The 15,689-nt window shown below is 41.2% G+C and overlaps 1 pseudogene; it reads left to right on the forward strand.

Annotated features, from left to right (window-relative positions):
• Positions 1-14,008: 14,008 nt before the first annotated feature.
• LOC148006702 (small ribosomal subunit protein eS6 pseudogene) lies at positions 14,009-14,748 on the forward strand (annotated as a pseudogene).
• The last annotated feature ends 941 nt before the right edge of the window (positions 14,749-15,689 follow it).

Genomic DNA, 15,689 nt, shown 5'->3' on the forward strand with positions numbered 1-15,689 from the left:
ACCATAGAGCTGGAAGACTGATAGAGCTCACTTTGCCTTGTGCCTCTTGTGTACAGAGTGCTTACACAGAAGGAAGACCCAGACAGGAACATGAGATAAAGCAGTTCTGAGGAAGGGAAATCAGTACCTGGCAGAAGTCAGAGAAAGATCGACTTTAGAAGAGTGTGCTCCATGACTGTTACTGATTGGGGAAATGAGAATGGGAAATTAGACAGTAGCTTTGGCCAGATAAGGTTATTAATGACCTTCATCCATTGGTGATGAGGGCTGAGATGCAGAAGCTGAGAGAAAGGGTGGTGAGGTAGGAAGGAGACCAAACCCAAGCTATTCTTCCCACAAAACTTGCAGGATTGAGGAAAGGAGAAAGTGAGAAATCTCAAGAGAGTTTCCTTGTTCATATGAATATGCTGATGAGGAACTGTGGAAGATGATGATACAAAAGGGAAGGCAATCACTAACCTACCCAATATTAAAGGGTTTCCAAATACAATAAATGGAATTACACAAAATCCAAAAGCTTTTGCACAGCCAAACACTATCAACAAAGTAGACGGCCTTTAGAATGGGAGAAAAAAATTTGCCTGCTACACTTCTGATAGGAGTTAGTAACTAAAATATATAAAGAATTGTAAAAATCATATACCAAAAAAAAATCAAAACTGCCAATCAATAAATGGACCAATGACCTAAGCATATTTTCTCAAAATAAGAAACATAATTGGCCAATAAATATTTTAGTATCTTATCCATCAGAGAAGAGCCAATTGAGACTGCTTTGAGACTCCATCCATCCCTGTTAAATGCTTATGATCAAGACAACAGATCCAAGTGATGCTGGAGAGGATGTACTGAAGGAAGAGCCCAGCCGCTGTAGGTGGGAGTAATCTGGGAGATCCACTATGAAAACCAGTGTGACGCATGCTCAAAAATGTAAACAGAGAGCAGCCCTGTGTCTCAGATCTAACATTCCTGGCGTCTGCCCAAAGGGCTCTACCTCCCACCTCAGAGATTCTTGCACATCTGTGTTTATTGCTGCAAGGAAATAAAGTCCACTCGGATATTGATCCATTTGATAGCTGGACAGTGAAGATGCAGTGAATCTACAGAATTTGCTTTCCATTCAGCCATAAAGAAAAATGAAGTTCTCACGAAAGTTGGCAGAACTGGAAAATACTGTATTAATAGGTAATAATTCAGTGGCTCGGTAATCCAGGCTCAGAAAGATGAATACCATATACCATCTCTCATTGGTGGATCCTACTCCTAATGCTTAAATATGTCTGTTTTGGTGAGGATGAGTGTTAGCAGAGACGAGGAGGCTAGAAAACTAGACAGAAGCCCATGAGAGAGATTTGGAAAGGGAGACTTTAAGGGAGGAATGGGGGGAGGACAACTGAACACAAGATATAAAAATGGAAGTAGGAAGACTGTGGGCTGGAACACAGTGTTCTGAGCAGGAGAAGAAAAGAGGCTGGAGTAGAGTCAACCAACCCCAAGTATGGAAATGCCATAAGAAAACACGTTACTCTAAAAGCCTGCTTAATTAATTAACTAATTAATTAATTAAAATGGAAGAATATTTAACCACTAAAGTATTTCTTTTGCATTAACTCCAATGAAGACATGCGCTCAATCAAGAAAGTCTTCCCATTCTAAATATGAAGTATTTAATGGTTTGACTTACCTGTTTTCTGCGTTCATAGCACTTTTTAAAAGAATGGAGCTATGTAACAGCAGATAGAGCTCTGACAAAGGCAACCTTTGTATCATCTCAGGTGTCCTTGAAGAAGACCTCCTCAGTGTTCTAAAGATGAGAAAGAAGAGCGTGGTGACACTAGCACTCCAGTACTCAAACCTCCTCTTCAGCACACTCATTGCAACCCCCTAAATAGCAAAGAGAAGTAGAGTGGCCAGTCAAAGCCTTTCTCCTGCCTAAACATGAGGGCACAAGTAACAGGGGAAAAGGCATTCTATAATTTACCTCTCACATCTATCACAGGAGCTGAAATGTAGGGATTTTCTTCTAAGGAGTGGGTTCCCTTGGTGCCAAATGAAGGATGAGAAAATTGTAGACTGGTTGTTATGAAGTGAGAGGTTCCACTGATCCCCACATAAGTGGACAGTCAGGGGTTAGGCAGTGTTTGCATTTTCTTGCATTTGATGAAGAAATAAACGTCTTGCTTTTTCAGTCCTTGCGATACAGAAGAACTCTGATATAATTGAGGGGAATTATAACAGAATTAATAATACAAGTAAGACATTTTAAAAAGCCACTGCCTTTGTTCCCTTGGAACGAGTGACATTGGTTAGCAAGATTATTCAATTTGAAATAATTAGGTTTCTGGTTCCTGTAATTTAGGTCTTACATGTCACTGCAAATTATCTAAATTGGTATATATATATACTTATATATGTAATTGTATCACGTCAATAAAGCTAAACATTTTAAAATATTACATTCAAAGATTATATTCATTTTCTAATTAGGAAAAAGCAATACATTTGAAATGTACTTTTGACAGAAAGACAAAAAGGTATTTACATAATTATTTTATCATAGGATACTGCTTAGATCATAGCTAAGGTTATAGATACAGATTTCTTTTAAACACTTTATTTTATGTGCTCAAATTTTCTTCTTGTCAAAGATATTCTAAAAAGCCATCTAGCATCCTATTAAATAATATACAACTTGGGGTGCGGAGATATGTTAATCTACAATGACAGTGTGTCTTCTGCTATATGCTTCCAGATCTTAATAAATCCAGCTGTGACTGTGGGGAATTCATACCGATTCCATTATTTAGCTCAGTAGAATTTTTATAGCCATTAAAAGCAAAGCACTAATTCCTTTCACTGAGGTTGAGCAAGGCATTGTTTAATATATTTAATTATAATCCAATTGAGTCCCAGCTCACTATTAGCTCACTGATGGACTTCAAATGTTATTATTAATAATAACTTGTATTGAGTACTTATTCTTCCTTATTCTATATCAAGCACCAAACAATGTACTTTACATACATTAGCTGCTTAATCTTCTAAATAACCACATGAGTTAAGTACTATTATGTCCCAGATTTGCATATTAGGAAAAGAGGTTCAGAAAGGTTGTGCAGCTTGCCCAAGATAAGTTTATTAGAGCCAGAATTGCATGGCAAGGCCCTTCTCAGGGCATATTATGACATCCTGAGATAGAGAAGTTTTTCATCCCTGGCCTCATTACCTTGTAACATAATCCTCCTCGGTATACTTTGCAGCTATTCATCTCTATCAATTGGCCGAGGCAAGGGACGCGAGTGACCATTCCCCAAGAAATTCTCTGTCGCTCTGCATTGTTTAAGAAAACAGGGAGCCAACACACAGCTACAAATGCAAATGTGCATGAGAGCTTGTGACAGTCACTCAACCAACCATCTATTTATTTATAAATACCACTTATTAAATACCACTATGCACTGAAAGTGTTCTAGAGTGAAGAGCAGAACAGATGTTGGCCTCAGATTCAATAGAGCTTTGTGCTGAATGAGATAAATTCAACCAAATAAGCTACAAATAAATTAGTATGATGAGCATGGTCGAAGGGTAGAGCTAACCAAGTCTCTATAAAAGAGATAAAACAGTGTGATTATTCTTATTTAAAATCAAGGGAAGCCTCTTCAAAGAAGGATCATTTGAGGTGAAGCTATTTACTACAGATGTATCCCAAAAGACTGGATGAAGAAATTCTGCTTATACATTCATTCAAAAGAATCTGCTCTCCACACCCTGACCCCAAACCCATGAACCAAAAGGGGAGGCTGCTGAGATGGTTCAATGAGTAAGCATGCTTGTTATTCAAGCATGAAGACCTGCATTTGGCAACACCTGTATTTAGAAGTAAGAATGTGTTGAGGACTATCAATGTATGAAGCATGGTGCTAGGTGCTAGTCATTTACCAGTGACCCATAAGTACCATGTTCTTCCTGGAGATCATCTGGTCTAATGGAATGTCATACACTGTGTCTCAGTGAAACTCTAGGCCATTACCCCAGAGAAAAATTATCTAGACAAAAAGAAAGAAACCAGTGAATCAGTGAGTAGAAATCATGTGTAGTCATGTGGGGTTTGCTATGGTTAATTAAGAAAAACACTTCAGATATATTGTCTCCTGAAACTTCCACTTACACAACTGCTGTCTTTGAATGGTGGCTAAGGTAGAGATACTTAGCTGGCCAAAGGGCAGACAACATCAGTGGATTGCTCAACTGGACACTGTCTCATGGACAGGATAGGGCAGGACAGGACAGGACAGGGCAGAACACAACAGGACTGCTGAAATCTTTAACACATAACACATGTTTTCTAGAACATAACCAAGCCAGTCAACATTCTAGCTTGGAGAGGAGAGGGGTTCATGAGGTCTGACTTCTAAGAAGTCAGCTGATGGCTTCTGGGGAAGAGGCCTCACCCCCAGGGGCACATGGACATTACAGATTAGTGGTGATGAGTTATTTTAAAATAAAAAGGAATGAGAACACAATGAAAGAAGGGGTATGAGGTGGGGCAGATCCATGAGAAGGAGGGATGAATGTGACAACCTACTTTGCATGAAAATATCAAAGAATTAATAAATTAATATATTTCAAAAGCAAGTGATGTATCTAGAAAGCATGGTCGTTAAGTTCTCAAAAATATTATACTCGGGTTGGGGAATTAGCTCAGCGGTAGAGAGCTTGCCTAACAAGCACAAGGCCCTGGGTTCGGTCCCCAGCTAGGAAAAAAATATTATACAGTTCAGTTCATAAGTTAAAGGAAATAAATAGGCAGGCTGGGGTATGGCAGCTTGTGACACTCTCCTATGAACTGCTTAGGCATGACTATGCTACTAAGTTGGCTTTGGTGGACAGCCATAGCAGATTTGGTTTCTACCACAGAAACACGTTAGTCGATCATTTCTGCCCACCTAGACATCAGCACCAGTAACTTTTATGATGTACAAGTGTGCACACTGGCTGGTGTGCTGGCAGTACTGTGAAACATGCTGTATTTATAGATGCTGAATGAAATCTCAGTTCTCTGTTTATCTGACCTGTAGCCTTACCATTTCAAGAGGCATTCAGTATATGTCTACTAACTTTTACATTTCAAACAAAATTACAGCTATTGCCATAACATTTAAAGGAGGAAAAAAACCCTGCTTGTGTTGACCATATAGAGCTAAGGGTGTTCTTTCTCCCTAGAGACTAAACCCAGAGGATTAGCTTCAAACAGAATGCCTCTGGTGTTTCTGTTGGTTGTGACAAAATATTTTCTACTCTCCCTGGAAATTTTGAAACAATAAAACAACTATAAACAAATAAAAACTCATGCTATAGCAGAGTACCAAATGTGATGTCAGGGGATTATCTCATTTCTAATGGAGCACCACCAAGCAGGCCCTGAAATGATCTTCATGGCAGGGAAGGGGAGGTCATGGAGGAGTGTGTGTATGTGGAGAAGCAATGTCAAGACCATTATTTTGGTGTTGAAAGTACCTCTCCCTTCTCTTCAACCTTGGGTCCCAAAGTTTTAAACCAAGTATCACCGGAATCCTCCCCTTAATGTCCAACCGAGTCTAGGACAAATAAGATAGCATTGCTTTAAATAATTAAGGGAAGGAGGTTGAGATTGAAACATGTAACCCTACCTACTCAGCTTGTGAAAACAAGGTTGGATTTCTAGGATTCAGGACCTGTTTCATTCCAACCCTGAGTCTGCCTCCTAGTATTAGACTTCATCTTGGGCCCCAGCATGTTGGAAGACATCCCAGAATGGAAGAAACTAAGAGAGATATTGTCCCTCTCTGCCTCAGGAATGCAGTTTGAGGGAGGCCTCTTGCTGGGACTGAGGGCTAGGACCTTCAGGGGACATGCCCTCCTCCCAGGTGAAGCCTTATACAAAACAACCACATACTAACATGCTATGATGTTGTTTATGAGAGGTGATAGTTAAAGAACAGGAAGGAAAGCTTGGGTGTCCTTAAATATCAAAGCCAGCTAAGCGTTGACAAGATCTAAAGATGAATCATATGACCAAACCTCACTGGGAAAGGCCACCGCCTGATATCGCAGTAGATAACTAATGGAAACACAACCCAGGGGACTGAGGAAGGCAGCAGTGGTGGCCACGGTCATAATATTTCCATTTCTCACGCCAAAATAGCTGAAGTCATTCTGCAGGTTTGGCTTCTAAGAAGGCTTCTTCTTTCCTCCTTGCTATGAGTCTATGGAAATTGAAGATCTAAATGCCAGAACAAATAATTATCTTAACAACTAGTTTCTAAACTAGCAGAAAGGGCATACTCTAGTCCTAACCAACCCCAAACCAGGAAAGTCTACCATCTAGCTAAACTCAGACACCCAAATAGCTTTACTTGTTCTCTTTTCAACACAACATAAGGAAAATAGAAAAAAAATCTTCATTAAAGATATGAATTCTTCTATTCTTCAGTTCAGCCAAATACACTCAGTTATTGATGGTGTTAGCAAGGCATACTCAACACATTCTCTCAAACAGGAGTTTCCACCATTATCAGAATATTGTGAAAATACAGTCGCTAGATTTCACTGAAAAATTCAACCAGTGAAGTTGTCAAGATGCAGATGTAAGGCAGTGTAGGAGAAAAGAGAAATTTCTAATGCTAATCAAATGTGTTACTCTGCTGCCTTATCGTTGTATATTGATACCTTTCAAGAGGAAATCTAATTATGCTTTGCTTTTATTGATCGAACTATGATATTAATTCACAAAATGTAATTTTCATAGTGACCCCAGAGAGAATTCAAATATTTTTCGTTTTGCTAGGCCTAGGCCCCAAAGGAGCTAGGAACATTCTGGAGCCAGGTGTAGCCCGCATCTAAGTAGTTCTGTCCCCCTTAATCCAGTTTCTACTTACTTTTCTTATTGATTTCTCAAAAGAGAAGGGTATAACCACTAAATATATTCTTATTTCTATTTGTGTGCATGCTGCGTGCGGTAGGTGAAGGAAAAATGATCATTTACTTTTAACAGTTAAAACATTTTTTTCCTCAGCAAGGTAACATCACAGTATTTTCACAGGACCCAGGCAGACAATCACTGCTCACTTCCCAATTCCTCTCTGCTGCATTCATCCCCCTACCCCCACCCCGCTGGAACCTTTTAAATTTTCAGTTATAATACCTGAGGATCTGGCTCAGTGGTAGAAGTCCTACCAAACATGCACAAATCCCTGGGTTTAGTTCCCAGATTAGCTCGCAACCACCCCACCCCCAAATCATGTATGGATATGCTCCTGTTTCGACAGTCCCTATGTAGGTAGAGTTCGTGGAGCTGGAAGGAGGCAATTCATCCTAGCAACCTACAAAGGCCATCTCCACGTATTTTAAGAAAAGGAGAAACAGGAGCCTCAAAGCCTTCCGCTCTGCTTTTACATCCTCTGTGTGACGTGGAGTTGAAACAGAGGAATTCTGTTTCTCACCAAGATGAGGGCGATTTACTCGATTTGCTACCTCCTGCTTTTAAGGCGTAGACTGTTTCCCTTCAGGTGGTGTGGAGAATTAGGGCTCAAAACCCCTAAGGTGCTACTGGCACTGTCCACTAAACCCCTAGCTGTGGGAAGGAAGAATTCCAGACACAAAGAGCTCAGTTTCAGCTCCTTACATTTTTCCTTATTGTTGATGTTGCTGTTCCTTTTGGTTTGGGTATGGAATCAGGGCCTTGGATGTCTACTAGGTATGCTTTCTGTCTACTGTGTGTTTGGAAGCAATGTCTCACCAAGTTGCCCAAACTGGCCTTGAACTCTTGTACCTGATGTTCCACTGCCTTAGCTTTCCTGGTATCTGGGATTCTGGGTCTCAGCCTCAGAGGCCAGGCAGAAGGGTTTTTTTTTTTTTGGTGTGTGTGTGGGGGGAACATACACATGCATCCCTGCAGAGGTCAGACAAAGGTGCTGGATCTCCTAGAACTGGAGTTACAGGCATTTGTAAGTCCCCATTCCCTCAGTGTGTACTAGGAACCAAACTTGTGTCTATACTCCTAATGGGCCACCGCTCCAGCCCCTGCATTACATTTTTATACACCTACCTCAAGGCCCATTGTTCCTGAATTCTGTCATCATTAAAACTCTCAGAAGGAAACAACAGGGTTGTGACTGTAGGTATCTCTTACATGGTCTGATCATCAAAATCTGGTACTGAGAGTAAAAACTATTTCATCAAAACATCAGGTACGCTTGTGAACTGTGGCTGGACCTGTTCAGTGGGAGGCATTTTCATGAGATGAAATGAACTCAGGTCCTGGCTGTTACAGTCTTAAGGCTAAAGTTTGAGCAGGACCCTTCACCTTATGATTGTTTCTACAGCACTAGAGAGATGTGGACGATGAGAAACCTTCGGTCCTTCCAGATATGAAGTCCCATGGCCAGTGATTATTATATGGGTGGTACTTTTCATGACTCAGCAGAAATTAAAACTGTCAGGAAGATTTCTCCTTTTTAAACATCTCTAAAACTCAGAATTCCCATTCGGTAACAATCTTCCAGCCTTCAGTTCCTGCCAACACTTTCAAGTTTATGTCTTTGTCAACCAAGGATGGAAAAATTAAATGAAGCCAGAGCAAGTCTAAGTTTACTACTTTTGTCTAGGAAGGGTTTATTTTGCTTACTCCTTTTTCTTCTTTCTTTCTTTCTCTCTTTCTTTCTTCCTTCCTTCCTTCCTTTCTTTCTCTCTCTTTCTTCTTCTTCTTCTTCTTCTTCTTCTTCTTCTTCTTCTTCTTCTTCTTCTCCTTCTTCTTCCTCCCTCTCTCTCTCTCTCTCTCTCTCTCTCTCTCTCTCTCTCTCTCTCTCTCTCTCTCTCCTGATGTTAATTTTAAGGAAAATTAGGTTCGATTGTCTCTGAATTTTGTAACTCAACAGAATCAAGTTAAATTTAGTTCACATTTTTCAGTGCAACCCTAGACCCCATATGCTCTTTCCTATTTCTTTAACTGTGACCAGAAACCACTGGAATGGGCCTAGAGCTAGTATCAGGCATGGAGTTGACAGAGTGTGAAAGACTGAGTTTATCCAAGGTGTGTCTTGATTCAGTTTACCAAACAGGCCTGGGAGGAAAACTCAGCTATCCAATCCTCCTGCCTTGACTGTGAAATCCATCTCAGAAATCTTTAGCACAGTTCACCTCTTCTCCATGAGGTCTTGAACTTATGCTACTATAAGACAAGAAGCATTGCTTCTAACAACTTCAAGCTTCCATCACTTCCTTGCTTCCTTAGAACTACATGGTATCAGGACATGCCCAGCATGCTCATCCTAAATTACTACAGAAAAGAAATTGCTAGGCAGCCTTTCCCACGGGAGGAAATTACCTGTCTGGCTCCCACAAAGTCAGGCACACAAGTCATACAAAACACATAAATAAACATACTCTACCATAAAGTAATACACACTGGGATGGATGAATAAAACTTATTAAGAGAGGGATGGAAATGTGGCTTGGTGGTAGAGTACTTGCCTAGTATCCGAGAGACCATGGGTTCAATCCCCAGCACTGCAAACAATAAAACAAACAATAAAGTTTGAAGATAATAAAATCACAACTTTAGTCCTTCCAGCCTGAGCATTGGGATTTACACTGTAAATAAAAGTTTTCTAATAGGAAACAAAACACATCAAAAAAAGAAAGAAAGAAAAGAAAAGAAAAGAGAAGAGAAGAGAAGAAAAGAAAAGAAAAGAAAAGGAAAGAAAAGAAAAGGAAAGAAAAGAAAAGAAAAGAAAACTTTGAATGAGAATACAAGATTCCAAACTACTCTGGCAAATGCAGCCAAGCGATATCAAATTCTATTGCATGATTCTATTGTAGTTACTATTCTTTTCTTATCAATGAATCACTTTTCTGTAACAGAATCAGTAAAACAGTCATTTTGACCTCATCTCCTCACAGAACTAAATTTTACTAATCATTTTAGAAATCTAACATAAATCAAATTACCTTTCTTCTCCTAGTCAGTGATTGTAGCTCTTATTCATTCAGAAAATAAATGTGAGTGCTGTGGGCGAGTCCATTGCTAGCCCTAAGACAAGCAAAGAACAATATGGATTTAATCACACATGGAATGTGGAGTTTTTTGTTTGTTTGATTTTGCTGTAACTGATATTGTTTAAATTCATCTATTTTAATAAAATGGAGAGTAAAAATGGATTACAATATACATTAATACTTCCTCACTTTAGGAATATCCTAACAACTTTTGTTTTAAACTACACAATATTTATATCCTTGATAACAGGGAAAATAGATTCAGTCTAGAGTCAAAACACACAGACAAATCCCTCAAATTAACATAATTATATATACTTTCTCTGACATAGAGATACCAACATTCTTGGTATCCAGTTTGAATAATTGTACAATCATAGTCAATAATATAATGTAATGATATAAATGAAGTGTGATGTTGAGTTTAAAAAGCAGAACCATGTCTTCAGCACCCAAAATGGGGCCAGGGTCCTTGGTGCTGCCTTGGGATAAGCCAGCTTGATAAAGTCACTAGGGTCTCAATTCCTACATGGACCTGAATTCTCTGACCTATATCACATTACCTTGAACTAGCCTCATATTTATTATCCCTCTCACAAAAAAATCTGCACTCTTTGTAACCCGGTACTTTGTCTCTTTCTTTGGACATGGAACATTTTCGTTCTCAGCAAGGGCTAAGTAATAAACAGTTATGTGCATAAAAGTGATGTTTGCACAATTTAGAGAAGTCAGCAAAGCTGGCTAAAGTGGGCAGATTCTGTGGCTGGGACGTCTGTCTCCAGGAGGAAGAAAGAGCAAGACTAAGACTTGTCAGGTAAGCTTTGTCCTGGAATATGTACTCCAAGCAGAAGGAACAGAAAAGAGCGAGGCTTAGACAGAAAGGAGCTTGGAATCTTTGACAGTCTGAATGAAAACTACGGTTTGTGTGAGAGACTGACATAGTGCATGATGTTGAGAATGAGCGAGGGTGGACCCAACAAGGCAGGATGAGGTGTTTTCCACGGGGCATATCATTAGGGATATCGGTTACAGAAAGACCCCTGTGGCTGCCAGGAAAGGTGAATTGCAGATGGCCATGAGCAGCCTTTGCTCAGGTGTGACATGAGAGGTCACAGATTTGACAGTGTTCGAGGGGACAAAGCAAACAGTGAGAGACAGATCCCTTAGGAAAGTCAGCAGGACATGGTGACTGACTTACTGTGGGGAAGGGAAGCTAGCTCTAGCCTTATTGAAATTAATGAGATCCACTAATTAGGATAGCATTTTACCACAAACAAATTGTTAAGCTCTTTTCCTGCCAAGTACCACGTCCTGCCTTTAGGAATACGGCTTAAAGATCATTAAAACAGAGGCTAGCAGGAGTCAAGGGGCCTCTAGTAATGTCTAACCATGGGGAAGGGAACCACAAGGGAGGCTATAATATCAAGTCACAGTAACAAAGCGTGTTGCTGCTTGCAAAGTGCTTTTTGTATCCGTGCCTTCCCTCACTTTTATCTTCCTTTGGGTTACATGGCATTTCCATACAATAGGTCCTATTCACAGTCTGGCACATTTGTGTGCCCTGTGCACTTGGATTCTGGTGACACTCTTCTGTCTGCTACAAGTTGGGTTTCCCTCCCAAAAATCATTTCTTCTGACAAGTGCTCATCTTCAAACAGCAGTTGTCTTCAGTCATTTGAAGGAACCATCTTTTGTTATCTTCTTATTTTTGGTGCTATTCAACGATGGCCCAGCAGACATGAAAATAAGATTCAACTGGATTTTTTAAGAATTCAGCATTAGGAGAGCCTTGAAGTGATTATGCATTTCTCTGAACGAAAAGAAAAGTCATATTGTTATGCATGAATTAATGTAGGCCATGACCTACCAGGCCTGCACATGGATCAAAGCAGATGCTTGCCCCAGAACAGACTGAAGGTGGGGGTACGGCCTCACAAAGGCTGTGGTCTTTCCAAGCAAATGGCTATGGTGCTGTCTCTTCCCAAGAACACTAGCCACAAGACCCCAGAGTCTGGGGCATAGGTGCTAGTAGATGTCACTATACCAGAAAAGGCACTGAGTCATGATGTGCCAAGCTGACCTATGGGTAGGCAGTAAGGAAGCAGGAAGTACACCCCTACAAATCCCTCTTCTGTATGAAATCTCAGAGAAAAGTTCAGGGGAAGATGCTTCGGAGGCCAAGGACTCAGGATTCAGTGCTGGGTTCATAGTGAGGACTTGGCTTTTCCCATGAGACAGAGAAAAAATCACTTCTTCCAGGGAGAATAAGGACCAAACATTCCATACTCTTTGTAAGATAGGTCTAGAAAAGACTGTGAAATATGACTGAACTTGTGAAAGGTAATGTGGATTAGATGTGAAAATAGGCCAAGCGTTATTGATAAGTGACTCTTGGCAGCCATGCTGTGTTCGTTACTAAATGAGAACTGTGAAGATGAAGTGGGGTCCCTCTCACCACTCTCCTGAGGTGCATGCTTGACCAAAAGTCAAGACAGCATGAGATATACAGGTCTTTTAAACCAGAGAAAAACAAAGACCAAGAAGAACATTTCCTTTAAATTTCGGAAGATTGTTTTTGTTAGAAGAACTCCTATGAACATAGGGAAGACCAGCATCCTGACTGAGGATTTCAGAAGGCACCATGAAGTGGGTGCACTGGGGATACAGAGAGAAGGCCAGCAGTGGGTGCACAGAAGAAATAGGGAGAAAAGGATCAGACAGAGAAAGGGGAAAATGATGGGCTCAAGTTTACCAAAAATCCAGTCATGGATGAGCTAGATTATCACTCAGAGAACTGCAGTTGGAAATATTCTTGCTTAAAAAAAAGGTTTAAAGCAATGGTTCTCAACCTTCCTAATGTCTTCACCCATTAATAAACTTGTAGTAATCCCCTAACCATAAAATTATTTTTTGTTTCTACTTCATAACTATAATTTTGCTATGATTTTGAATTGTAATGTAAATATCTGTGTTTTCTGATGGTCTTAGGTGACCCCCCTCCCACGGCATTGTTGGTCGAGAACCAACAGTTTAAAGGCTATGTTATGCTCAGAAGGTGAAATATCTGTCAAGGGGTGTAAATAGTTGGTCCCCAGCTGATAGATGCTGTTTGGGAAGGTTGTGGAAAGTTTAGGGTCCTCCATGACAGGCTTGGACCCTAAGTGTAGTTCTAGACAGTTACTCTGATCAGCACTGTGTAACAGCTGCCACATGTACAGAGACACCTTGTTATGATAAACTATATTCTCTTAAACTGTGAGCTAAAGTAAATCCTTCCTCCCTTATGTTCTTTTCCTCAGATATCTTATGAGAATGGCAGCTAATACAGGATACAGTCTTTGACATATCTGAAGTCAGCCAAGCAGGAAAGTCTACTCTGGGTCCTATTATCTCTTCTCTTCTCTTCTCTTCTCTTCTCTTCTCTTCTCTTCTCTTCTCTTCTCTTCTCTTCTCTTCTCTTCTCTTCTCTTCTCTTCTCCTCTCCTCTCCTCTCCTCTCCTCTTCCCTTCCCTTCCCTTCTCTCCTCTCCTCTCCTCCCCTCCCCACCTCTCCTCTCCTCTCCTCTCCTCTCCTCTTCTCTTCTCTTCTCTTCTCTTCTCTTCTCTTCTCTTCTCTTCCCTCATCTTCTCTTTTCTTTCTCCCCTCTGAAAAGAAAGGCATTCAGGGCTTATTTTGGAGCCAAAGAAATGAAGTACTATAAGAGGTCTTGACTAGGTGTGGTGATACGCACCTTTGAGTTCAAGGCCAGACTGTTCTATACAGAGAGTTCCAGGATAGCCAACACTAGACAGAGAAACCCCAACTCAAAAAACCAAATGCAAACCAGAGAGCTCACTGAGACCATAAGACACAATGAAGAAGTTGTTCCCAGGAAATCATCTAAGAATAGTCTGGAAGATGCCAATAAAAAAGGAGCTTGTGGCAAGAATCTCTGAGTTCCTTTTGGTGTAACCTAGTAGTTGTCTGTGTCAAGATGAAGCTGAATGCCTCCTTCCCAGACACCACGTGTTAGAAACTCACTGAAGTGAACAACACATGTGAGCTTTGTAGTTTCTGTTAGAAGCACATGGGCACAAAAGTATTTGCTGATGCTTTGGGTAGAAAGAGGAAAGGTGTGTGGTCTTACCAGTGGGGAGAAGGACAAAGAAACATTTTCCACAAAGCAAGGTGGGTGTCTTGACCCACATCAGAGTGCCTGGCTATTGACTAAGGGCATACTTGTTATAGACCAAGGGGAACTTGAAAGAGGAAGCACAAGTCTATTTGAGGATGCATTGTGGATGCAAATTAAGGTATTCTCAACACGGTTATTTCAAACACAGGAGAAAAGGATATTTCGGAACTTACAGATATTATTGTATCTCAGTAGTTAAGGCCCAAAAGAGCTAGTAGGCTCTGAAAGCCTTTCAATATCTATAAAAAAGTTAATATCCACCAATATGTTGTCAGAAAGCCCTTAAACAAAGAAGACAAGAAGCCCACGACCAAAGAAGCCAAGATCTAGCATCTTGTTACTCCACCTGTCCAGTAACTCAAATCCTGTCTTTGAAGAAACAACACACTAGGAAAAACAAGAAGACTGAAGAATATGTTCAACTTTTGGACAAAAGAATGAAAGAAGCCAAAGAAAAACACCAGAAGCAGGTTGACAAGAGACATACCCTGTCCTCCCTGAGTACTTCTAATTCTAAGTCTGAATCCAGTAAAAAATAAATCTTCAAGAGTAACAAATAAACCTGCCAGTGGAAACCCCGTGGGGGAGAGACCTCACCGCCTGATCAGGTGGGCACTCCTGAGGCTGCAGAGCGGAGGAGACCACCAACACTGCCCACCCCTGCCCACATCCCTGGCCCAAGAGGCAACTGTATAAGGCCTCTGGGTTCCCGTAGGGGAGGGCCCAGGAGCGGCAGGATCCCTGCGCCTGAGACACCGCCGGAACCTGAAGGAAACAGACCGGATAAACAGTTCTCTGCACCCAAATCCCGTGGGAGGGAGAGCTAAACCTTCAGAGAGGCGGACACGCCTGGGAAACCAGAAGAGACTGCACTCTGTGCACATCCAGACGCCAGAGGAAAACACCAAACACCATCTGGAACCCTGGTGCACGGAGGCTCCCGGAAAGAGCGGCGCAGATCTTCCCGGTTGCTGCCACCGCGGAGAGGACTTAGGCAGTACCCCACGAGCAAACTTGAGCCTTGGAACCACAGGTAGGACCAACTTTTCCCCTGCAAGAAACCTGCCTGGTGAACTCAAGACACAGGCCCACAGGAACAGCTGAAGACCTGTAGAGAGGAGAAACTACACGCCCGAAAGCAGAACTCTCTGTCCCCATAACTGGCTGAAAGAAAACAGGAAAACAGGTCTACAGCACTCCTGACACACAGGCTTATAGGACAGTCTAGCCACGGTCAGAAATAGCAGAACAAAGTAACACTAGAGATAATCTGATGGCGAGAGGCAAGCGCAGGAACCCAAGCAACAGAAACCAAGACTACATGGCATCATCGGAGCCCAATTCTCCCACCAAAGCAAACACGGAATATCCAAACACACCAGAAAAGCAAGATCTAGTTTCAAAATCATATTTGATCATGATGCTGGAGGACTTCAAGAAAGACATAAAGAACTCCCTTAGAGAACAAGTAGAAGCCTAC

Source organism: Rattus norvegicus, chromosome 2 (assembly GCF_021556685.1).
Source record: "Rattus norvegicus strain SHRSP/BbbUtx chromosome 2, alternate assembly SHRSP_T2T, whole genome shotgun sequence".
NCBI classification, from domain to species: Eukaryota; Metazoa; Chordata; class Mammalia; order Rodentia; family Muridae; genus Rattus; species Rattus norvegicus.